At 44.4% G+C, this 26849-nt stretch overlaps 1 long non-coding RNA gene across 1 annotated transcript in view; it reads left to right on the forward strand.

Annotated features, from left to right (window-relative positions):
* The first annotated feature begins 12654 nt into the window (after positions 1 to 12654).
* Positions 12655 to 26849, forward strand: part of LOC309523720 — a 118828-nt gene continuing 104633 nt past the window's right edge. The window contains exon 1 of the long non-coding RNA XR_014215564.1: positions 12655 to 12915. This is a non-coding gene — a long non-coding RNA (uncharacterized lncRNA). The remainder of the gene's footprint in view (positions 12916 to 26849) is intronic.

Raw genomic sequence — 26849 nt, forward strand, 5'->3', positions numbered from 1 at the left:
GCGGATCTTGGCTACTATTTAATTTGCTCCTCTGCCATTAAGAACATAAGAAAAGCCTGCATGATCAAGCCTGTGACCCACCTAGTCCAGCTTCCTGTTCTTATAGTGGCCAACCAGATGTCTTTATAGAAAGCCTGAAAGCAGGACCTGAGTGCGACAGCCATTCTGCTAACTTGTGATTCCCAGCAACAGGTATTCAGAGGCATACCATCTCTGGAGGTGGAGCGAGAAGCTTGACTTCCCCTCCATGAATTTCTCTAATCCAAGATGGTGACCATCACTACCATCATGTGTATTTAAGACTCTTTGCATTTAATTTAAGGCTTTTCACTATAGTTAACCACTGTGGCTTATTTGTTAAAATAAATCTGGGGAATAAATGCAAAACAACAACAGCAACCCCATACCATTATTTAGTAATCTGGACCCCAAAAAGGCAGAGCTGTCACATCTTATTTTAAAAAATAAAAATACAATCACTTCCTGCTCTTCTGCTGGGTCACATCAGTCCACCAGGAGCCAACAAGACAGAGCATTACTAATGTAATTTGTCCTCCTCTTGCTTTCAAGATAAGACGGGGAATGTGGGATTGATTTGCCTTGTAAAAGAGACACCTTCCAACATGAGGAACCTATCTCTGTACAGCTTTGGAGCAGTGCACACACACCCCTCCTCCAAAGTCCTCTTCCTTGGACGTGTGAAGTTATTAAGCAGAACCACATTGGTAGGCCTGAAACTCAGATATGGTGGGAGGGGGAGTAGGTAGAGGACTGAATCAAAGAGCATGAGAAAGACCACCTTCCACAATGAGGCTGAACCGCAGGAATGTGTTCCTAAGCCTCCCCTCCTTCCTCTCCTGAAGAAGGATGTGATCATTTGCTGCCATTCCCCCCTCCCTCCAGCGCACAGAGGCACATGTGCGTGCACATACACCTCCTCCTCCGGCTGGAATGGGTTAATTAATGATTAATTGCAGCTGCTTCTAATCCCAATTTGGTGACTCAAGAATGAGATGGAATGCGAGGGCTCTCCTAAGACCATCGCGAATACATGTGCGCTCTCTCACACACATACACAAGTGCACACCTCAGGACTCAGCCAGATTCAGAAAAAAACCAGGCGAGTTTTACAAAGCACCTGACTGGAGCTCTGGGGCAGACACATCGAGGGACACTCAGCATCCAGCACATAATTGGTTGCCACCAGTGGTCAAATGGTCAGCACTTCCTCTCTCAGAGGCCTGGAAACTGCTAACAATTAAGATTCGGGGCAGGGCAGGGTGGATTTTCCTTTTTCATTGAACTTCAAAGGGGTCAAAAGCAGAGGTTTGCCCGGGATTAATTTTAAGTCAGGCAGTGCATACAGCTAAACAGTTCCGGTTGCAGCTCCCCCATCCCAACATTCATCAAAAAAAGGGCAACACAGAGATCCTCAGCGTCTTCCATGGGAATATACCTTTCAGGAAATTCTCACACACCACACCGCGAACGAGAGGATCCGGAATCAACTTCAGGTGCAAATTAATAGATATATTTGCTACTGGTTGCCAATTAGCTACCAAGCCAATTTCAAGCCTGTAATAGCTTGGAACCAGTTTACCTGCAAGATCAGTTTACTCTATATGTGCCCACTCAGCTGCTTCAATCTGCAGAACTCTCACTGTCACAGGTGCTACATAGTATTCATTGCACACTTGTAAGAAATATTTTAGTGGCAAATATACTTTGGAACTCCCCGCCTATTGACAGGGTATCTGCTTGAAATATTTTTCGTTAAGGAAGCCTATTCAGCCATGTCAACGCTGGCATGTGCTTTTATCTGTTTCTAGCTTAATTATTTTAATTATATTTTGATTAAAACGAAATACCTTTTTTTAACATTGCCTTTTACTGACAGCTCTAACTTTTTTTGTTTTTTTTGTAAACTGTTTAGAGACTCTATTTACAATCAAGCGGTGTGTAAACTTTATTAAATGAAAATATAAATAAATAAAATCAAGTTGTTTCTTTATCTGTTCTCTGTGCATTTGGATACCTCTTAAAATCTCATAACCAATTTTGCATTATGGTTCCTGACATCAAGAAGTAAGTTTTTTGTCTATGTTTGCATACAGTTGGCCACTGTTTCAAATCAATATGGCAGGTGGAACATGGCACTGATTTTTAGCAGATTTTGCATCGTGGTTGCTAAGATCAAGGTACAGGTTGTCATCGATGGATGGATACAGTTGGATCCATTTTCTATCCCAATGGCAGATGGAAACTTTTCAAATGCTGCCTTACCAAAGAGTCGTTCCCTTGCCTTGGATCATGTATATTTAGTCCTCCATATCACAGCAAATCTTGAGATTTGCTGGGGAATGTTATACTACATAAAATAAGGGCTGAATTTCCAGCAAACAAAATCATAGCCAATCATTATTGTGGGCTTGGGGGTGCAGTCCTATGCTGAGGCTACACTATACATTTAAAACATGATAATACCAATTTAGAATCAGTTCTGGCTCACCTAATGAATTCTGGAAGTTGCAGTTTGTGCTGAGAGCAGATAGGAGGCCCGTATTGCCCTCCTAGGATTACAATTATCAGAGTAGTTGAACAATCATTCCCCTTAACAGGGAACTTTGGTGACTGCAGCTCACCCTGAGGAATAGGTGTTTCATAAGAACACCACAGAGCCTAGGGCTCACTCATCAGAAGTTTGGCGGTTCAAATCCCCGCGACGGGGTGAGCTCCCGTTGCTCGGTCCCTGCTCCTGCCAACCTAGCAGTTCGAAAGCATGTCAAACTGCAAGTACATAAATAGGTACCGCTCTGACGGAAAGGTAAATGGTGTTTCCATGCGCTGCGCTGGTTCGCCAGAAGCGGCTTAGTCATGCTGGCCACTTGACCCGGAAGCTGCACGCCGGCTCCCTCGGCCAGTAAAGCAAGATGACCACCACAACCCCAGAGTCGTCCGCGACTGGACCTAGTGGTTTTAAGAACTTTCAGGACTCTTAACAAACTACAGTTCCCATTATGCTCCAGGGAAACCATGACTGTTTAAAGTGCCATCATAGTGCTTTAAATGTATGGTGAGTATGTGGTCCTAGTTCCCTACACCTATTTTTGGTTTATAAAGTTTGATCTATTGAACATCTTGCCACATACGTTGGCCCTTACTGTGCATTTTTCTGAGAGTTCTCATTTTCCCTTGGTATTTTGGCTCCAAAACCTGCTTGCCTGTTCGATTTCCCCTGAAATTGACAGGAATGTGACTGTTTGCACGGCATCATTGCGATGGAACATATTTCCCCCCCTCGTGACCTGAAGCAGCTCAGAGTTAAAATACAACCCGCCGGCAACATTACAGCTCCCAGATGAAGCCACAGAAAGAACATGATGCTTAGGATAGTTGGGGGCCACACCCAGCAAGGCCTCAGGGCCAAAGCACCACAGGTGAAGAGATGGAAGAGTCAGATTGCGGAGCGAAAGGTGCAAAGTTGATTTATGCAAAAGCAGAAAGGTATTTGTATAGGAGAGGAACACGCCACGTAATTCTTTCTTCATTGGGGGAAAAGAGAAGGAAGTTGATGATTCTCCATCAGATGCTGGCCTTGTAACCCTGTTATTGCCATCTTATATACCCTTCAACATTTCTCCAATGAAAACAAAGACATTCTATTTAACAACAACAACAACAGCCCACCCATCTGACTGGGTTGCCCCAGCCACTCTGGGCAGCTTACAACATATTTAAAAACATAACAAAACATTAAACATTATAAAACTGCCATATACTTTAGGTAAACGTAAAGGGACCCCTGACCATTAAGTCCAGTCGTGAACGACTCTGGGGTTGCGGCGCTCATCTTGCTTTATTGGTCAAGGGAACCGGCATACAGCTTCTGGGTTATGTGGCCAGCATGACTAAGCCGCTTCTGGTGAACCAGAGCAGTGCACGGAAACACTGTTTACCTTCCCGCCAGAGCGGTACCTATTTATCTAATTGCACTTCGTGCTTTCAAACTGCTAGGTTGGCAGGAGCGGGGACCGAGCAATGGGAGCTCACCCCGTCGCGGGGATTCGAACCGCCAACCTTCTGATCGGCAAGCCCTAGGGCTCTGTGGTTTAACCCACAAGGTTGCATAGTTACTTATCTCCTTGTCTCAGGGGTCGCATAACTCCATATCTTCCAATTCCTCCAATGAAAATAAGGAAGTCCTAAGAAAAAGCGAGGCATTCTAGGATCAAATCAGAAACTAGGATTGCTTCTATAAATCTGGGACTGTCCCTGGAAAATAGGGACACTTGGAGGGTCTGATCTTAGCAGGTGGCATTTCATCCCAAGCACAAGAAATCCTATATTCTAGGGGTAGGGGAACTTTTCAACCCAAGGGCCACATTCCCTTCTAGGCAACCTTCTGAGGGCCGCATGCCAGTGGTGGGAGGAAGCAGAGGACAACATGGGAGGAGCAATCGATGTAAATCTTACCTTTGTACAGTAGGCCAGTTTCTGCACACACTCGCACACCCGTCTCTGTCTTCCATCCAAATAAGCAAGAAGCATTATCAGAGTTCAAGGACACATTCCAGTCAGGCAAAAAACACTCGGGATGCAAAGTGAGGCCAGTGAGGAGTAGGGCCTGAAGAGAGTTCCGTGGTCAGACAGAGAGATGCATTTGACCCCGAGACAGAAGCTCCCCAGCCCTGCTATATTGAGCTACATTTTGTCCTATTCTTACCAGTACTGGTTGGTACCCATTGGAGACAGGTGGGGCAGAAGGCAGGCAGATTAATGGTAGGCAGAGACAGAGCCAATAACTTGCCAAATCAGACAATGGCAGATAGAGCCAACTAATTCCCTTCTTCCTACCCACTGGGTTCTATAAGGGCAACACCAAGACTAAGGAGGAGTTACAACAACCCCATGGAGTACAAGGCTGGCTCAAGGTCACCTGGTAAGTTTCCTGGTTGAATGACCATCTGAGCCAGTGTGTCCCCAGTCTTGAGCTGACATCTTGTATTGGCTCTGAGTTTTACTTTTAAGTATGCATGCTAAGTTCACACTTGTTGTTGTTTAGTTGTTTAGTCGTGTCCGACTCTTTGTGACCCCATGGACCAGAGCACGCCAGGCACTCCTGTCTTCCACTGCCTCCCGCAGTTTGGTCAAACTCATGCTGGTAGCTTCGAGAACACTGTCCAACCATCTCGTCCTCTGTCATCCCCTTCTCCTTGTACCCTCCATCTTTCCCAACATCAGGGTCTTTTCCAGGGAGTCTTCTCTTCTCATGAGGTAGACAAAGTACTGGAGCCTCAGCTTCACGATCTGTCCTTCCAGTGAGCACTCGGGGCTGATTTCCTTAAGAATGGATAGGTTTGATCTTCTTGCAGTCCATGGGACTCTCACTAGGGGTGCACAAATTTGTCACTTTTGGTTTCCCTCCATTTCTGATTTTTCCATACAGTACTTAAATCTTGTTCTTCACATTCCCACATCAATTTGCCATTTAAAAAAAAAATCCCCAGCAGCATCTTGGTAGAAATTTAACTTAATAGACATATGTCTGTAGGCTATTTTGACTAATGCACACATTTCAAGCAATTATCTCTACTATAATGTGTTTTGCTATGTTATTTTCACATACATGCATTTTTTTATTTTTATTTTTGTATGCCACAGTCTAGTTGGAGAACTGCATCACAAAGTTTGGAACAGTACAAATTTCAAAGGAGAAATGTGATTCAGTTTGTGTATCAATTCAAGAAGCATGAATTGGCTAGTTTCTCATTAAAGTGCTGACATAACTGAATCCCTCCCTCATCCATGGTTTACACTGTAAACATGCTGTGCTGTGCTTGTGGCAATGGACATAGGAAGCTGCCTTTATGCAGACCATTGGTCTACCAAGCTCTGTATTGTCCATGCTGCGGTAGTCCAGAGTTTCAGGAAGGAATCTCCTCCAGCTCCTCCTGAAGATGGCAGGGTATTGGACTTGGAACCTTCTGCAGGCAAAGCAGATGCTCTACCAATGAGTCATGGTCCTTCCCCCAAGACACAGTTGCCATATATTAGACCATTGCTCCATCTAGTTCAGTATTGTCTGCCTTGACTCTCCAGGGTTTCGGACAAGGGGGCATTCCCAGCCTTTCCTGGAGATGCTGGGGAATGAATCTGGGACCTCCTGCTTGCAAAGCAGATGCTCTGCCACTGGGTATGGGCCTTTCCCAATTATACACGTTTTTTGTTCAGTTTTCATCAGTCCAGTATTTTCAGGATTTATTTTTTTTTTCTCTGTGCTGTCACAGCCCTTTCCTGAACGTAACTGTGTTTGCATGCTGGCTTGCTTGTTTTTAAAGAAACACTTCCTGCAACAATCCTAAAAAGTGAAACACTCCAACAAGAAGCTCTCCCAGCCAATGACTCAGATGGGGATTCATTATGGAATCAGTCACCACTTTACATGCAATCTTTTCAACTGCTGGAATCCTTCCCTCCCAACTCCTCCTCTCAAGTTTTAGTTTTATGGCACTACAGAAGAAAAGGGGGGAGGGGCAACAACAAAAAAGAGAGCCTCATACAAGTTTGTATTGATCCTTTAAGGTTAAGATCTCAACGCACTTACATTATTCTAACCCAGAGAATTTGAAATTTATGGTCCCTCTTGAACCTCGCCAGCTTCCTCAAGAGAACTCTGTAGCCAGCCAAACGCCAAACGCCGTAAAATTTAAGGAGGTGAGAGAGAAACTTCCCAGAAAAAATAAACATTTCATGGAAATGAAATAAGTCTTCCCTTCTAGGAACTCACCCCTGCGAGCTTGGAGATTAAATGGCAAAGTATTCAAAATGGTAAGCTGATATAAAAATGTTGTGTGTGTTAGGTACCGTTTGTTTATGGGTATGCAGCAATGGACATTGTCTTCTGAGGGTCAAATCTCAGAGCATGAGCTTTTCCCCTCCCCCAAGGCTCCACAGAACGGATTGGCTTTGTTTAATGCCTTCCCCATTGCATAGATGGCAGCTGTTCATAATTCTTCCCCTCCCCCCATATTCTTCCACCCAAAGGACCACACGTTTATCCCCACTCCCCATTCAGGGCAAGCCCCACTGACATCATCCACCCACTTGAGAAAAGTGGAGAGCGCTCTTGAATTCTGTACAACGAGAGCAGGACTTCCATCCCAAATCACAACCCACTGTCCTCCCAACATCATCACCCGTAGCGGCCTTCCCCAACCTAGTGCTCTCAATATGCTTTTTTGGAGTACAACTCCCACCATCCCATGAATGAGCCAGTGCTGGCTGGGGCTGATGGGAGCTGTAATCCAAAACAGGTGTTTTTAGGGTAGTGCAATAAGTTCAGCTGCACTGGGTGTCATGCTGCAGGTGGCACCACAACAAGGCTGTAGAAAGGAGTGTGATAGGCATTGCACACACCAAATTTTAGCATCACATAGGGTGCTGCTGAAATTTGAGAGCCCAAAGTTCATCACTAGTCCAAAACATCTGGTGTCGCCAGGTGAGGAAGACTGGTGTAGTGTGACTTTCAATCCTGATGTCCTCCCTCACCAAATAACAGACAATGGGAGAGCAGATCATGGCTGGCAGCACAAAACACAGCTACACCCCAGTACTATATTATTGTTGATGTTGCATCATTTATCTATAAATAACCTAAATTCAGTAAGTGTTGTTCAACAGTCTGGTTGCCACTTGCCTTTCTGTCACTTGCCTTTCTGTCACCTGCAAACCGTGCATAACCGTTGGACAAACTAATGTGACATTTTCCCAGTAGTGATGTATGGAAGTGAGAGCTGGACCATAAAGAAGGCTGATCGCCGAAGAATTGATGCTTTTGAATTATGGTGCTGGAGGAGACTCTTGAGAGTCCCATGGACTGCAAGAAGATCAAACCTCTCCATTCTGAAGGAAATCAGCCTGGAGTGCTCACTGGAAGGACAGATCCTGAAGCTGAGGCTCCAATACTTTGGCCACCTCATGAGAAGAGAAGACTCCCTGGAAAAGACCCTGATGTTGGGAAAGATGGAGGGCACCAGGAGAAGGGGACAGCAGAGGACGAGATGGTCGGACAGTGTTCTCGAAGCTACCAGCATGAGTTTGACCAAACTGTGGGAGGCAGTAGAAGACAGGAGTGCCTGGTGAGCTCTGGTCCATGGGGTCACAAAGAGTCGGACACGACTAAACAACTAAACAACAACAACAATGTGACATCACAGAGCGTTCACAACCATTCTGCCCTATGTCTCATTCATTTTTAATAAACACAGAGTCAAGCCTCGTGGGGGGCGGGGTCTAACTATATGCGAAGCCAGGGCCAGAAACTCCCACAGTTCTCTTTTTTATTTGAGCAAATCTCATTCAGGAGGCGTCCATTTTGATCAGAGGAGTAGCCAGTCAGCCACATAGAGACACAAAGCTACTTCCTCACCCTGCCAGGTCTCAGATTACCATTTGGTGGAAATGTAAATTAACAGGGGGGACATTTTTTTCATATGTGGTAGGACTGTAAAATTATAAAGAAATATTGGGAAATGATTTATAATGAATTGAAGAAGATGTTTAAAACAACCTTTGTTTAAAAAAAGCAAACCAGAAGCTTTCTTATTTGGTATTATAGGAATGGACCTATGAAAATCACAAAAAAAACTTGTTTATGTATGCAACAACAGCCGCACAGACCTTATTAACAGAACATTGGAAAGAAGAAGGTGTCCCTTCTAAAGAAGATTGGCTAGTTAAATTAATGGAATATGCTGAAATGGCAAAATTGACTATGAAACTAAGAGGAAGAGACAACAACGAATTTAAGGAAGAACGGAAGATATTTATTGCATATTTACAGGAGCAATGTACACAGGCTAATACATTAGCAGGGTTTTAAGACTACTTGTAATTTTGTTATGAATGGATAATAGGGATTTAAATAGTTTAAAACTTAACAATAGCCAGGCAGTATATTGATAAATAAGAGACCCAAGGAAGGGATTAGAGGGAAGTCAATTTGTTTTGTTTTGTTGTATTGTTGCTGGTTTTTATTTTTGTTATTTTTGGAAAATCAATAAAATGTTATTAAAAAACAACAACCAGACTAACATTTGGGAAAGTAACTGCGTGTTTGAAACTCTGCCAGGTAAAATACAACTTGGGAATGATTTGCTCATCAGTGGGCATAGAAAGGATCAAATATCTCCACTGCCACCGCCACCCTTCAGATTCCCCTCTGAAAAGCACCCACTTCCACAGGTACTTTTGCTAAGGAGGAGGAGGAGGAGTGATGTTGGGGAGCAGTTTGTGTGAAACATGGCATTGCATCCTTAAATGCCTTTATTTCAGTAGGGGCTTACACAGAGACCCTTACATTCATAGAAGCTAGGAAAAGACTAGACAAAGCAGGAAGAGCTGAAATTTAAGAAGGGACATCTATTCCCCTAGTCTTGGAGTCATGCCAGAAAAGCCAGAGTCCTTGTTCCAAAGCACAATGCTGGCTGATTTGGAGAGTGTTGATAAAATCTGTCAGTGGACAAACACCAAATCTCACAGCACAGTTCTGCAACTCCTACTTCTCACTTGGCTCCCTGCCTCCGTCTACTTCAGATTCTCACTTACCCATTTCCCCCCTCATTGCACTATTGAACACTAACCACATTTTTTTGGTAAGAACCTAAGGAGATTCTGCTGGATCCACTTGTGAATGGCTCTTCAACCTCATCAATTTGATGAGCAGCCCCTCAATTCCTTCATCCAAGTCATTTATAAAGGACAGAACCTGCGGCACCTCGCTTGTCCCTTTTTCCAAGATGACAAGGAACCATTAGTGAGCACTCTTGGGGTTCAGACAGCTAACCAGCTACAAATCCACCTAACACTTGCCTCATCCAGCCAACATTTTACCAGCTTCTGCGGCAATTTAATTATCTGTTCTAGGACCTTTCCTGGTATCAACATCAAGTTAACTGGCCAGTAGTTACCTGGGTCTTCTTTTTCCCCATTTTTGAAGATGTGGACAATATTTGCCCACCTCCAGCCTGCAGGGACCTCACCTGTTCTTGAAGAATCCGGTGTTGTTGGTCTAAAACTTTCATCATCCTTGACTATTGGGTAAGCTGTACAGGGATGATGGGAGTTGTTGTCCAACAGCACCTGGGGACTCAAGGTTGAAGAGCACTGCATTGGTCTCAGAGATCTCTTGCCTGATTTCCCCACAACAGCCTCTTAAAGCACATCCAAAAGGTTCCTTTGTGACAAATTCAATGGCTACTAACCCTGACTGCTATATTTAGGGATGGCGGGGTTCTCTTTGGTTTACATTTAAAGTCAAATCTATCACATTTGCACTTTCTGAAACACTATGAGAACTGAAACACAGCCACCATTCAAAATTATTACGCATCTGAAATTTGTTGTGCAATTTCCCAAACAAACGATATTTACAAAAATGCATATATCAGGGGAAACAACAACAACAACAACAATAATAATTTATTATTTATACCCCGCCCATCTGATGGTCATTGGTCATGTGTTCTGGGGCTGATGGGAGTTGTAGTTCAACAACATCTGGAGAGTCATAGGTTCCCCACACCTGCCATAGGCACCTGGCTGGCTACTGTGAGGAAAGAAGGATCTTATGTTGTACCTGCAGGAAGCCCCCCCCCCAAACAGAGCATGAAGGTCACAGACCACTTCCATTGATTCTTCCCAACAACTTGTATTCAGTGGTACACTGCCTTTGAACAGTTCCAAATCACATTCAGAAGCGGCTTAGTCATGCTGGCCACATGACCCGGAAGCTGTATGCTGGCTCCCTCGACCAATAAAGCGAGATGAGCGCTGCAACCCCAGAGTCGGCCACGACTGGACCTAACGGTCAGGGGTCCCTTTATCTTTACCTTTAAGATAGTGCTCATCTCTATTCTGTTTTCAGGGCAGGACTTTGGGGCAGATTTCAACTGATTAAGCAAGCCCCTCCCCCAAATGCCACAAGGCTGGCTTACCACATTTGAAAGAAGTAAAATAATATGCATAAGAACATTAGAAAAGCCTACAGGATCAGGCCAGTGGCTCATCTAGACCGGCATTATGTTCCCACAATGGCCAGCCAAATACCCTAATTGGGAGGTTGAAAGCAGGGTCCAAGCACAACAGCACTCTCCCCAGTTGTAATTCTCAGCAGCTGGTATTCCAAGGCATTCGGCCTCCAGCCATGAGAGCCATCATAGCTAGTAGCTGCTGATGGCATTATCTTCCAAGAATGTGTCTAATCCTCTTTTAGAGTCATCCAAGTTGGTGGCCATCACTGCCACTTGTAGCAGCAAATTCCATAGTTTAACTCTGCACTGTCCTTCCTTTTATCTGTCCTGAATCTTCCAACATTGAGCTTCATGTTCATGATTTCTAGCATTGAGAGAAAGAAAAACATTTCTCTATCCACTGTCTCCGTGCTGTGGAAACACCTCTGCACTTCTGCCATGTTTCCTTCTCACTTTCCTTTTCTCTAAACTAAGGCCCCCCCCCCTAGTTTAGACACATTGCCATCTGAAGAAGGGGAGCACAAGACCATTAAGTTGTGGAAATCTCAAGGAGACCTCTTCAGTGAAAGAGGCACGGGATGTTTCGCTAGCCCATCAGTAATCTTCGGTTGAGTGTTTACAGATGAAAGCGTGTGTGGTTACCCTTCTTCTGTGAGCAGAGCAAACATTATAATTATCCAAATTCCCAGGCAAGCTGCTTGACACTCTCATGGTAAGCTGTGGCTTAATGGGGAATGAAACATCCATAGGAGTGTCTGAGCTGGTGGCTAAGTGGAGAAGATCATGAAGCAAATTGCTCCTGACGCCTTTAATGAACATTCTCCACAAATATTCGTTCTCTGGCACTTCACCCTTTAAAGATGCTCTGGAGCTTTTGCTACATCTTCTCATCTGGATCCAGGCACCACATGTCCAAGTTCAATACATTTAATTGTTTGCAAACTACCATTGGTTAGGTGCAGGCGACCTTTGATGTAAGAAAACATCTGTGCTTGTGACATGGTAATGATTTTTTCTCTCTCTTTTTGCTACTCTGATATTTTAGTTTTTTAAATTGTTTCAAAATGATGGGATGCTAATGGAATAGTTATGATTTAAATGGGAACGCCTCATACTAGTCATATATTATATACCATGTTGTGCTTCGTCAGCTCTACTCACCCTTTCCTGTTTGTGCTACCACTGAAAGAGTCAACAGCTGGGGCAGTGCAGCGACATCAGCAGCAAAGTGAGAGGTACCCAACCTTTGTGGCTGCTGTTACAATAGACTTCAAGGGAGATCGGTCTTTCACTAGGCTTCCTACCAGAGGAGGCTGTCACCAAAGGGTTAACTCCAAAGGATGAGTCACCCTTCAGGGTGTTGAAAGGATAAGGGCAGTGCTTTTTTTCTAAAAAAAAAAAATGTTTAGGGATACAGTGGTACCTCGGGTTAAGTACAGTGGTGCCTCGCAAGACGAAAAGAATTCGTTCCGCGAGTCTTTTCGTCTTGTGATGTTTTTTGTCTTGCGAAGCACGGTCCGTCGCAACTGCGCCTCTTCAAGCGGCTTTTTTAAAAAGCGCAAGACGTTTTCGTCTTGCAAAGCAAGCCCATAGGGAAATTCGTCTAGCGAAGCAACGCAAAAATGGAAAACCCTTTCGTCTAGCGAGTTTTTCGTCTTGCGAGGCATTCGTCTTGCGGGGCACCACTGTACTTAATTCATTCTGGAGGTCTGTTCTTAACCTGAAACTGTTCTTAACATGAAGCACCACTTTAGCTAATGGGGCCTCCTGCTGCTGCTCCACCACTGGAGCATGATTTCTGTTCTCGTCCTGAAGCAAAGTTCTTAACCCAAGGTACTATTTCTGGGTTAGCGGAGTCTGTAACCTGAAGCGTCTGTAACCGGAGGTACCACTGTTCTCTTATTTTGACTCAAGAAAAACACCATTATATCGATCCAATCAGGGAAAATAAATACAGTAAATGGACTAAAGGACAAAGATTTACAAAATGTTTAGGGGTATGCGTACCCCTTCGTACCCCCAGAAAAAAGCACTTCCCGCTTTTGTATATTTAACATTACAGTAGTACCTCGGGTTACAGACGCTTCAGGTTACAGACTCTGATAGTGAAAAGCCTCCCCTCTTTCTATCATCAATAAGTTTTTTATATTTAATTCTGGGCTGTGCATTTTAACACAGAGATTGTTATATTTTTTTGTTTATTGTTCAGTTGGAGCATTTGCACCCTGCTCCTCAGCCAAAAACAAAAGCTCCCAGCATGGCTTACATACATACAATCCGTTAAAACAAGACAGTCCTTGCCTGCAGGTTTACAATCTTAAAGTACATGACACACAAGGAAAAATGAACAAGGGTGGACAAAGAAAACATCAAACTCAGAGACCAATTCTTACACAGTTGTCCTTAAAATGGACAGCTAGACCTGCTTAGGAGTAGGAGATGCCTGATGGAGTTGATCTTTTGGCAAAGCTGATGGAAATCAGCACCCTTTTTCGTCCTTTTTGTGGGGATATGCATTTCCTCTCTTTTTCTTCTTTCTTTCTTTCTTTCTTTATTTTTTGATGATGTGCAAATGTGTAAAAGGGACGCGAGTGGCGCTGTGGGTTAAACCACATGCTTGCCAATCAGAAGGTTGGCAGTTCGAATCCCCCAACGGGGTGAGCTCCCATTGCTCGGTCCCAGCTCCTGCCAACCTAGCAGTTCAAAAGCATGTCAAAGTGCAAGTAGATAAATAGGTACCGCTCTGGCGGGAAGGTGAACAGCGTTTCCATGCACTGCTCTGGTTCGCCACAAGCGGCTTAGTCATGCTGGCCACATGACCCGGAAGCTGTACACCGGCTCCCTTGGCCAATAAAGCGAGATGAGCGCCGCAACCCCAAAGTCCGTCACGACTGGACCTAATGGTCAGGGGTTAGGTCAAATTACCTTTACCTTCAAATGACCCCCCCCTCTTAAGTGCCTTGATTGAAGCCACTGGATAAAACGGAGGCTGCTAGATTTATGATGTATTGATGACTCTTAGGTCCCCAGATGTTGCTGCACTCCAACACTCATCATTCCTAACCATAGTCTAATCAGGCCGGGGATGATGGGAGCTGTAGTCCAGTGACAACTGGGGATCCAAGAATGCAGAACACCGCTGTATGAGATGATGACTGGGGACTTTAATGATTGTCACACAGGTATTTCAAGGCAGAAAGGAGCCTCCTCAAAAATATAATTGCCCCAACTTCCCTAACATTCTTTATCTGACCCAGATGGCAAACAAAGGAATTGGCAGCAGCTGGGTCTTTCAGAAGACAGACCCTAAACTTGAAAAGCTTGTGGAGAGAAAATGTGAAATGTTTGGCAATGCACCCATCTCTTTAAATCCTTCAGACCAAAGAGCCTGCAAGTTTTTCTGGGCCAGTGATTTTTTTTTTTAATTATTTCTCCCCCCCCCTTTTTTTTTCTTTCTTTTTAATGCTTTTGAGGCTTTGAAATTAGCCGTGACAGAGAACCTGGCAGAATTCAAATCCAGCCTCTCCTTTTCTATGCATGGAGAGCGTGAAAAGTTCAGCAGGGGGGAAAGGAGCCCCCCAAAAAGATATTTTGGACACGGTATCAGTGTCTGCTGCGTGCAGAGTCTTTGAACCTCTTGCCAACAGCCAGTCACTTACTGGAGTTTTATGGCCTCTGTTTAGTAATGGCCACCGTCTAAAGCTGTCATATCTTGTTTTATTTGCATCAGAGAGTCTGTAATTATATTCATGCAAACTTTCCTTTTTCTTTTTCATTCTAAGCTGAGAACAGACCTTGATTTATGCTCCCTATCAGGCAATTCTTTCTCCCATAGATGCATGGTATGCCACCCCAAGAAAGGAGGGGAGAAGAGGAGGGGAATCCAAACAACCATGCAAAACACAATCTCAAACAAGAAAGCTTAACCCGCACCTTTCACCAGCTCTGTCTTCAACACAACTGAGATAGATTGCGCTGAGACAGCAAACTCTACCTCCTTTGCACGTACACCTTTCCTCAATTGCCGATATCAGGAGACATTCCCTCTTTGAAAACAAGGAACGCAAAGCTTTAAGGAACAAAATGCAAGCAGCTAATAAGGGATGCAAATAATAATTTTTAAAAAATGTGAGGTAAATAGTGAACAACATAAAGACCAAAAACAATTAAAATATATAAACTAGTAACAGGCAGGGCCAAAACTAGGATAGGGCCAGTGGTGCCCCGGATGTGGGTGCCTGATTCAAAGGGGTGCCAAAATAATGATTAATGCTATGTATTGTAACAAACGTTGGGTGCCACCACCACCACCCCCTCTGCTGGACAGTAGTAAGATTCCAGGGGGTTCCAGGCAGTAACCCAGTGTTTTTTCTCCCTTGGGGAACTGAAGACGCAGCAGAGACTGTCGTAGCTTTAAGAAATATGATTTATTCACATACAGTCATACCTCGAGTTGAATGTGCTTCAGGTTGAGCGCGTTCGAGTTGCGCTCTGCGGCAACCCGGAAGTAATGGAACCCGTGTTACTTCCGGGTTTCGCCGCTCGCACATGCGCAGACGCTCAAAATTATGTCACGCGCATGCGCGGAAGTGGCGAAACGCGACCTGTACACACACGCCATCGCTGCTTGCATTCCGTTTCGGATGTGAATGGGGCTCCGGAACGGATCCCATTCGCATCCCGAGGTACCACTGTATTTTCACTTGCAGTCTGCATGGAGGGAGTCCAGATCTTACAGCATGGTCATTTCAAGAGGGGCTTTTCCCCACATCAGTGAAGCACTAGTGTCAAAGGCATCTCTCTCAGCTAGACTGCAGCTAGACTGTCCAAGCTAGAGCTTAGTCGTTCTTCTCCACAACCTTCTTTCCAGCCCACCTTGCTAGAAACTCTTTTCCTGTCACCTCATGCCCAGTAACCCTGGCAAACTTCTTTCTGCCCAGGCCCAAGATTCCTCTTAGACGGACCATCAACACCTTTTGTCATGTTAATGCCTCTATCCCTGGTGAGGCTCTGGCTTGGAAAGAAAGCTTAGCCTGTATTTTCCCACTGGCCTGCAAGTTTCCCTTCAATACTCCGAATAATCAGAACCCTCCCATTTATTAATTTCTAGGGGGTCCACCATTAAACTGTTATAGTTTTTTAAAAGGCATTTGTGCTAAAACACTGGTTAATTTACTACTACTACTATTTGCATACCGCCCTTCATCTGTAGATCTCAATGCAGCTAACAATATAAAAATAATGTATAAAAAACACATAATAAAAATAAGAACAAAACAAACCAAGAATCCTACCCTCCCACAGATACATTTAAAAGGTCCATTCTTGTGTGGCCACCCTCCAGAACACTCTTGGAGGAGGCACATGAAGAAGGGCCTCAGATGATGATCAGAGGCCCTGGGTCTGTTCCTATGGAGAGAGGCAGTCCTTGAGGTATTGCAGTCCCAAGCTGTTTAAGGCTTTATAGGTCAAAACCAGCACTTTGAATTGGGCCTAAAAACTAATTGGCAGCCAGTGCTATCAGGCTGGCATCAGTGTGATATGCTCAAACTGTCTTGCTCCAGAGAGCCACCTGGCCACCAAATTCTGCCCCAGCTGAAATTTCTGAGCTGAATTTTCGCGAGCACACAAACACAAATTGCTGTGGAGACTAGAATATAAGACTGGGGAAGCACAAAACAGAGAGAAGCTGAAATGGATAGACTGGCCCACCCTTCTCCACCAATAGGATTCCTACGCCCAGTTTCTTGCATTTGTGTGACAGCTTTCTATTTTTTTTTTAAATTTTTATTGGGTTTTCACATTTTATATAGACAAAAACAAAACACAAAACACCAAAACAAACATGAAAGACGACAAACATGTACAATTTCCTAACATCTTATTTTCTAACCCTAGTCCTTGACTTCCCCCCACCCCCACCCTTGCCTCCCTATTCCCAGATTTATGTCAGCAAGTTAGCATTTCCTTTTCATCTTAATATTAATCCTTTTATAAAAAAAGACAAAAATAAATTTTCCCTAAGTTGGACCCCAATTCTCTTCCGTCGATTTCTCATTTTTTCTTGAATAATTTTCTTATTAACTAAACCCCCTGGTCTTGAGTGTTGTTTGAATTTAAATGCTTCCCTCCCTCCCATCCCCGGTTTGCGTCCTTTCCCAAGACATGTCCAAAATAACAGTTTTTAGCCTGGGTTCCGCACGTCCGAGGCTCTCAAATCTCTTTCAGTCCCTCTCCGCCGGTTTTGTTGGTAGTCCTTTTTGTCGGTCATCGAGTCTCGAAAGAGCTCCTTCACAATCAATCCAATCAGTCCATAGTCTCTTCCCATATTTAGAGACAACTGTTGAAGAATTTCCACAAGGCCTGAGTCTTGATGATAATCAAAATCAAAGTCTGTGTGGAGGCCCCAATTGTACTTCTTTATTTCAAGTTCCTGAATTCCATAAACTCCCGGGGCCTCCACTTTCGTCTTCTGTATCTTTCGTAGGCTTAAAATGGACTTAATCCAATAGTCTCCTTGCTTGTGTTCTCCAGATGTCAGCTTCTGGTTAGTGTTTTCCCACTTAACTTGTTCTCTTTCTTGTTTTGTCTTCTCCTCTTCTTTGTTTATTATTTCGAATTCAGCTGTGGGTTCTTTCTCACTCAAGTCCTCATTACATTCAGCAGAACTACTTGTTTCAGAATTCAAGGTCATCAGTTGTTTACTCATAGCTGTAGTCTGCTCCTGTAAAGTTCCCACCAGTGAAAACATCCTTTCGATTTCTCTCAGTATCTTTCCACCCACAGCCATTGTAATTCCACAGAATTCCCCCTAGAGGGAATCTGGTTACTTAATGTTCTTTTCTCCAACAATCCTCTGTCCTGTTATTGTTTCTTTGTTTCCAACAATTTTGATTCAATTGTAACTCCTTTTAATCCGGAGAGATCTTAAATAACAATTTTTCCACTGTTAACAGTCCAATTGACAGCTTTGACAGCTGTCAAATTCTGCTCCTCTATACAGGCTCCAAAGCAGGTCGCTCCCGGGCCCGGGAGGGAGGGTTGTATACAACAAAACGAAGTCTCTCCAACACTCCAGTCTCCTGCTCAAATTTGCCTTTTCAAATCTTGGAAGTTATTGACCTTTTGAAACTCACCCTTTACAGGGTAGGCACTCCAGCTTAGCTCTTATATCATTGCTCTGGATCGTCTGCAAGGGGGGGGTGGGGACTTCCTTTTAGCACACACCCCGGTCGTCTCAAATTCAGAAGATAAAATTTTTAAAGTTCAGTTCCAGATTACTCACGGGTTCTTTTTTTCAGTCCAAATTTCAAGGAAGGAAGTCAGCGCTCTCCAGTTATGGCTCGCGGCTTCGCTCAGCGGCGGTAGCGATCGACTCTCAGTGCCGCGCCGTCCCCCGTATCCCCTCCATAGCCTTTAAAAAGGCTCTTCGCGAATCAGGGGGGGCGCTTAAGGCACCCGCCGAGTCTTCAGTCCGCAGGCTTCCGCGCCTGCGGTTTTTAAGGGTCCCCGTGTCGCCGGCACGGCAAAGACCCATCCACCGCTGAGCCGATTCCCTCCGGAGCTCGGAGGGAATCCGCCATTTCCAGATCGCGCCAACCCGGAAGTCTCTGTGTGACAGCTTTCTAAGCCACACACAATGACTCTGGACTCTGCATGCCACCCTCTTTGTTTGTTTTTTATTAATAAATTTTATTGATTTTCCATACAGTTATACATTTTTATCCAAAATACAACAAATTATCTCTGTTTTGAACTTCCTTCAGCGTCTCTGACAATCATCCGTATTTATAACTTTAGTTACACATTCCCTTCTTTTGTATTGCCGTTATACGTCCCTGCTCCCCCTATTTCATATTAACAATACTTCTCTGTTTTTACAGTGCCTCTTGAAATCCCACTAGCGTTGTGTTCACGCCACATATGTTTTTCAGATAATCTACGAACTTTCCCCAGTTTTCGATGAACTTTTGGTCTTTGGTATATCTGATTTTCCCAGTTAATTTATCCAATACCGCATAGTCTGTCAATTTCAGTCTCCATTCTTCTATTGTCAGTATTTCCTCTTGCTTCCATTTCTGAGCCAACAAGATTCTGGCTGCCGTTACTGCATATTGGAAGAGTTTACAGTCTTTTCTTCTTATATCCTTTCCTACAATCCCTAAAAGAAAAGCCTCCGGTTTTTTTACAAAAGTATATCTTAAACATTTTTTTCATTTCATTATATATCATTTCCCAAAAGCTTTTCACTTTCTTACATTCCCACCAATGCCACCCTCTTTGTTGTTTGAAATATTTTGTGCGCACACACAGACACCATATTTAAATATGGCACTTTTGAACCACTACGCAAAGTAAGTTTAGAGCCAGATGCGACCATTTTTCTCCCTCTGAGAGGGAGCTGCCCTTTCTACCCATAAGCACCCAGTCCATCATTGGCCTGCCACGCAGATGAGGATGGGCAAGTCTGACACTTCCAGCCTCTCATTTTTTCCAATCACATCTTCAGTTCACAACATTTCCATATCACTTTGCAGAAATAAATAAATAAAGTCCTCGTGGAAATTTATCAATGAATTTCTCCACGACAAAAGGCCCATTTGAAAGGCTAATGACCTGATCGGAAAAGGAATTCCAGAAGAGGTTTGATTGACTTCAGAATGCAGCAGCCAGAAGGTTATCTAGAGGAGGCACACGGAACGTATCAGCCCGGTGTTATTCCAGTAACTGTTATTGCTGCAACTAAGTAGGCAAATGGGACAGTTTTCCAACCACTGTCTGCATCACACAGGCCGCCAATCTGTCTCTTGGCCCAACACACAGACACAAACAACATGCACACACACATCATCTCTAGGCAAGGGGTACTTTTGAACTGCCAGGCAAGCTGAGAGGCAGGTGCCTCTCAGAAGGAGTTGCCTTCTCTACCCATAAGTCCCCAATCCATCACTGACGCTCATGCTCCACAACTAAGATAACATTCTCAACAAAAGTAAATCACAAGAAGACGTTTCCAATGAGCACCTTGTCATTACAACTGAGGTTTTCAATTTGACCCTGCAATTTGCAGTCTTCACAGCCAAAACTACGTTAATATCTTAATACTTTTCTTAAGGGTTGAGGGGAGCGGGGAATCCATGTCAAGTCCTAAAAACCTTGGACAGATTAAATGACTAACAGGTGCAGACAAATGTAACATTTGTGTATATGCGGGCCAGTTTGGAAGCAGTCCTCGTCACAACAAGGCCACATCTATACCATACATTTAAAGCACTATGATGCCACTTTAAACCATCATAGCTCCCCCCCCCCCGCCCCCTGGCAAAGAATTACAGAAGCTCTAGTTTGTTACAGGTGTTGAGAGATGTTAGGAAACCTGTTGCATCTCTCAGAGTAGTTTAATAGTCAATTCCTCTTCGCAGGGAACTTTTGGAATTGTATAATTCTTTGGGGGAAGCCATAACTGTTTAAATTGGTATCATGGTGCTTTAAAGGTATGGTGCAAATGTGGCCTAAGAATATACGAAAAGTCTGCTGGATTGGGCTAGTGGCCCATCTAGTCCAACAGCCTGTTCTCAGTGTGACCAGCCAGATACCCCAATAGGAAGCCCAAACGTACACAGGAAACACAAACGCATTTCTGAAAAGTAAAGGAAAAATGCTATGTGAATTTGCATCAAAAGGTGGCTGTGGGCAATGTTGATTGGCCAGCACTCATAATGTCATCCTCTCCCCCACCCCCTATCTCCGGTCTCTAGGGCTGCATTGCTTTTTTCTCTTCTGGGTGGAAGTGTTAGGTTTGCTTTTCGCCTCCCTGCCTTTTTGCACTGCGCAGTACTGCTCAATCTTCACCTCCCGCATAATGGGGAGACAGGGTGAAATTGCTGCTCTTTTCTTTTTTCCACCCAGTCGGAGCAGTATTAAGTTTCAGCCAGTCGTTCCCTGTGTTCAGAGTAATAAAAGTTTTGCAAATTGCCCATTTTTCAACCCTATTGAATAAGAATCTCTGGTAACCTAATCCACTCCTGGACCAAATAACAACGCTATTTTCCCCTGGCATTAAGGAAAACTCTAAAGGCTGCCTCCTCCTCCTCCTCCTTCCATCAGTAGGGGAAGTAATGGAAGGGGGGTGAGGAAGGGGCTTTAAAGGACTGCTTTAGAGGTTGTTAATCAGGCCTGCCTGTTCTTCCCTCCCCATTAGTGTGTGTTTTTTTAATGATATATTTATGCACTCCAGAACTCAGAGTCCCATTTTATCTAGAGACTATTTTATCTAAGACCTGTTGTAGAAGGGCTCAGTGGAGACCATATACTTTGCAAGTAGAAGGTGTAAGGTTCAGTCCCCAGAGTTTCCTGGGAAAAGGGATTGGTCGTTAAACCACTCTGGGAATTGTAGCTCTGTGAGGGGAACAGGGGTCTCCTAACAACTCTCAGTACCTTTAACAAACTACAGCTCCTAGAAGCCATGACTGTTTAAAGTGGCACCATAGTGCTTTAAACATACGGTGTGAATGTGGCCCTAGTCAAAATGTCTAGAGCATAACCCAATAGTAGAATATCGCTGGGCGTGTTTTTCTGTCTCAAGACATAAGTGTTCAGTGTTCCAAGAACCTCTCTCTCTTGCAAATGTTTTCTCTCATGCTTCTGCTTTTTTCTTTAAATAAACGTCTTGTTATTTTCAAACTTCTCTAGGGACTCATTAACAACCTCTTTTTAATAGGAAAGAAGCAAGGTTAAAACTGGCACAAAAGGCCAAAAAAAAGGACTTCAGCAAGGATACAGTGCTCTTATTATTATTTTTAATTTCCAAAATAGCAACAGTTCAGAGTTTTAATTGCATTTTTATTACTCCCCCCTCAATTATTAATGTGAAAAGATGTAATGTATAACTGTGAACAGCTTTTACATCACTTAAAAGTGGCATTAGATCCTTCTTATCCTAACTGATGATGGTTATTTCATGTACTCTTTGACCTCGGACCAATAATTTCCTATGCACAGGGGGATTCTGAAGTACATGTGGTTCGCAGGTGGTCACCCATCTGCCCATCCTTCAGTGTTTTTGCCTTTTGCCTTGGCCACCACTGGCATGTGGCCCTCAAAATGTTGCCCAGAAGGGAAGGTGGCCCTTAGGCTGAAAAAGTTTCTCCACTTCTGTCATAAAGAGAAATGCCTCATTGGCCCAAACAGGTGGCAGCCACCACCAACCAAACAGGGGGATGTAACACATCCCTACTCCCATGTTGCTCTACATGGGATCCTGCAGCCACCACAAAGACAAAGGATGTGCAAAAGCTGATCAACAGCAGCTTCAACTCCTGCTTCCTTTGCCCAAACAGTTTGAAACCAAACTACACAAACAAATGAACGTTTTACTTTTTCAGAGGAAAACACTTCCCTGGTGTCATGGTGAGATCTGGTGACTGAATGCAGGAATGTCAGAAAATTCATATGGAAACAGGAACAGGTATTCCCAGTTCATCCCATGTCTGAAACAGAAATCAATCCAGCAAATGCAATTGGTTGTAGTTGTTGCTTTTCAGGCCACGAATGATAAATGGTTGATTATGCTCTCTCCTACATTTGCATTGCCTTTGCATTGAAATGAATGAAGTGGGATAGCTTAATGACAGCATAATTTACCTAACTGATGTAATTAATTATGTAAATTACATAATTTCACCTCAGCAAACAGTGAGATGAATAACATTGGTTTTGGCAGAAGATGAACTTCAGTGAAAGACAAGTCTAATCACCCTCATTGGTGGACGGTTGTTGCAGCCAGGCCCCAGGCCCACAAGTGATCCAAGAAATGGCAGGTCAGATCGCCCAGGTGCCGGCTATTGGCCAATGCCAACAGCCCTTGGGTGGGTGTTCCCCTGGCAGTGGGCCCAACCAGCCAATGGGGACACTTGGGCCCACTCCCAAGGGTGGTTAAATTGCAGCCGGCCCAGCAGTTTTTTCTGCCTTTTTTGTTGGATATCCTGCCTATCAACCCTCAATCTGTTTGCTTCTTCTTGTGCTTTGACCTTGCTATGGCCTAAGTTGGCTAAAATAAACCTACCATTACAATTATGGACTGGTCATTTCTTCGTCAGAGGAAAAATGGGCAAATTTAGCAGGGGATCAAATACTTTTTCCCCTCACTGTAGATCTTTGGTGGAGGGGAGGTTGTAGTCTCTGTCTGCCCCTCCTCTGGAAAAAGAGCGTCCTGTTAAAAGGATCTGGGAGGAGTGGCTTCTGTCCAATGCCCAGGTGGGGGCTAGGGCCATACCACTCCTCCAACATAAGGATGTAAGTCATAGGCCATCCCCCCCCCAAGGTTTATCCTTAGATGCACTCCTAGCAAACAGGCTGGAGTGGAATGGCAATGGTTTTACTCAATGCCTACGCCAAACCATTCTCTACTGTAACCAATAAAGTTGCGACCATATTCAAGCCCCAAACCGAAAATGCTGTTGGCTTGTGTGGTTATTCATTTCCTCTAGGGAACAGCACTGCATGCAACGAATGCAGGGTAGAACAGAAGCAATGCCCTGTTACATTCCATGAAGGTGTACTGGAGAGGGTGAACAAGTGAGGTGGAGAACTAGGTCTGATGATCCTTGGGAGGGTCCCAGCAGGCTAGAGAAGATCCATTCAGGACCCCAAGAAGCATTAGAGCTGAAAGAGAAGGAGGTCACAAGACAGTAGAGTGTGGGATCAGATTACAAGAAGTCCCGCTTCTGTGCCCTTCAGACACTACTACTCAGGCCCCTCCTTAGCCAGAGGGGTTGGCATCTTCTCCTGTTCGCAAACCTCTGCCCTTGTAGGAGAACCTTGAACGGCAAGCACAGTGCTTAACTGGCAGTGTTTCCTCTTCAATCTCCTAGGACATGGGGATGCCAGTGCCAATATGAACAGACCACCCAAGCCCAACCCTCTCATTTGCTTGCACAGTCAAGGGACGCTTCTCGCTTGCTACACTGAAGCTGCAGCCACCCTGTTCTTCAGAGGAAAAGGGCAGGGAACTTGTTGGATGAACATTTTAGCTAGCCTAGCCAGGTTATCTGCCTGCCATGCCTCCTGACCCTTGTCTAGCCTATGTATTATACTGGTTTCAGCATGAAAGATTTGGGCAGAAACTAAAATCCAAAATCAAGTTCCTCATTCAGCAAGAACCAGGACACCTACTGAGGGGTGGGTGGCCATCCATCTCTCAAAGTAATTGACAAGGGTTGGGGGATGTCAGCCGGAGGGCTGGGTCCACTTCCCCACCCCTAGTGTAGAAGATTACAGCCAGGCTGTATTCCTCCACATGCTTAAGTCCCACTGAATTCCCTGTGGCACAGTGGATCCAAATGTCACACACATTGTATTGCAACAACCACATACAACCACACGCACGCACAGTGATTTGCACCTGAAATAAGTCTTACATTGGCTCTTGAAGTTTCAGCACCAGGTGGCTGCCCTAAAGCTTTGGCTCCAGCAACAGACAGCTCTATTTGATCTGGAACCAAAGGAGCATTCAGTGTGAAGAGCGGAATTTGGAGAGCAGCTCAGGGAGCGGGTCGTTTTCCGCAAGCCTTTCCTTGCTGACGGAGTGTCATTAACTGCAATCAGCTTTGCGGCTGTACTGCGGCCAGCTTGTAATACTGCAATCAAACCCTTGTAGTTATTTCCATAAGAGGGTCTCTGGACCTAAGGCTTGCTTTGTTCCTCAGCCGCCACTGGGCAGATTCAGGTAGTTGCAGAGACACTGGCTGTCAACAGATCTAAACCGTGCACACCTGGCCAGCAATAATGATAATAATGGTGATGGCAGTGGTGACAGACATCATAATTGTAGTAAAATGGATTATAAAATTCTATGGGTATGTATCAGCCACATAATGTTGCATGCATCAACTACTGAGAGGCACCTGTAAACCAGAGGATGGGGGGGGGGAGAACTCCCTTAGGCTTTGTTTCATGATCCATGATGCTTAGGGATTATCATTATGCCTTCTGTCTGCTGTTGTGGTTTACTTATATCTTATGTATTTCTAATGAACATATCTAAGCTTATATTTATGGAAAATAGGCACCCGTTTTTGTATTATGAAGGGGGAAGGTAGAGAAGGGCATGAAGAATTGAAGAAACCCGAGGAAGAAACGTAGCAAAGTGGTAGAGCATCTGCTTGGAGAGCAGGAAGTCCAAAGTTCAACCCTGGTATCTCCCGGTGGGGCTGAAATCCTGGAGAGCCAGTGTCAGTCACTGTAGCCAATACTGTGTTAGATGGACGGTATTCCTATGTTCCTATGTCATTACTAGGGATGGGTGAGTGTGTCTAATTTTATTTCTGTCAGTTTCTCATTTTTCCAGTCTCCAGTTCTCCATATTTCCACATCATTTTGTGGGGGGTTTTGTTCACACACACACACACACACACACACACACTTGTTTGTTTGTTTGTTTGTTTGTTTGTTTGTTTGTTTGTATCCCACCTTTCCCCCAAGGCGCTCAAGGTAGCATACAGTTTTCCTTTTCCCCACATTATCCTCACAACTACCTTGTGAGGTGGGTTAAGTCGACAACCAGTGACTAGTCCAAGGTCACACAGGGAGATTCCTGGGATTGGGATTTGAACCCTGGTCTCCCAGGTCCTAGTCCAGTCCAGCACTTTAACCACCACACCACATTTTGTACTTGCAGCCCATTTTATCCCTCGTTTGGCTCACGTGCGGAATTCATTTAAGTGCTGGGACAGATTCCAGGCGTAGTGGGCAAGGATGGAGATATAGCAGACTAACAAAATCACAGAATAATACAGCCCAACACCACTAAAGGCAGGATGCAACTACAGCATACCTGGAAGATGCCCTTTTGAGACTCTGCTTAAAATTCCTCCAGTAAAGCAGAGCCTAGCACTTCCTCGAAAGAGAGACTGCTCCAGTGTCAAATGGATCATACACTGGGATATTTTCCTTAAAGCTTAGCCAATTTGTTTCCCTGCAATTTCCACCAAAAAAAATTCTGGAGCAGGGTGGGCATCATTTTCTTCTGGGCAACATTCCAGGGACCAGGTACTAAAGGTGGGTTGGGCCGGGGGCAAGAGTGTGTGGAGCAACATATTTTACATTGTTACAAGAGGCTATTTTCTACACAGGCAGACACATCCCTCTCTAGTCTCATCCAAGAGGCATTATCATCATTGGGACATTAACGCAGCAGCAAGAAGATGATCAGAATCCCCCTTCGGATCTTGAAATATGGGTCCCCCCAACAAAATTTAAAATTCGGCTTTGTAATTCGGAATTTATGTGATATGATTTAATTTGATGTGATTGGCCAGTTAATAAAAATTATTTTTAAAAAAAACAACAAGAGGCATTATCATCACAACATAAGAAAATAAAAAGAGCCCTGCTGGATCAGGCCAATGGCCCATCTAGCCCAGCATCCTGTTCTCACAGCGGCCAGCCAGACACCACAGTGGGAAGCCTGAAAGCAGGACCCGAAGAAAACACCCTCCCCTCTTGCGACTCCTGAGAGCCCACGTGGTGTAGTGGTTAAGAGCGGTAGACTCGTAATCTGGTGAACCGGGTTCGCTTCTCCGCTCCTCCACATGCAGCTGCTGGGTGAACTTGGGCCAGTCACACTTCTTCGAAGTCTCTCAGCCCCACTCACCTCACAGAGTGTTTGTTGTGGGGGAGGAAGGGAAAGGAGAATGTTAGCAGCTTTGAGACTCCTTAGGGTAGTGATAAAGCGGGGTATCAAATCCAAACTCCAACTCCTACTCCTCCTCGTCTTCTTCTTCTTCTTCCTAGCAACTAGCATTCAGAAGCATTACTGCC

This window comes from Podarcis vaucheri, assembly GCF_965113315.1.
Source record: "Podarcis vaucheri genome assembly, chromosome: Z".
NCBI classification, from domain to species: Eukaryota; Metazoa; Chordata; class Lepidosauria; order Squamata; family Lacertidae; genus Podarcis; species Podarcis vaucheri.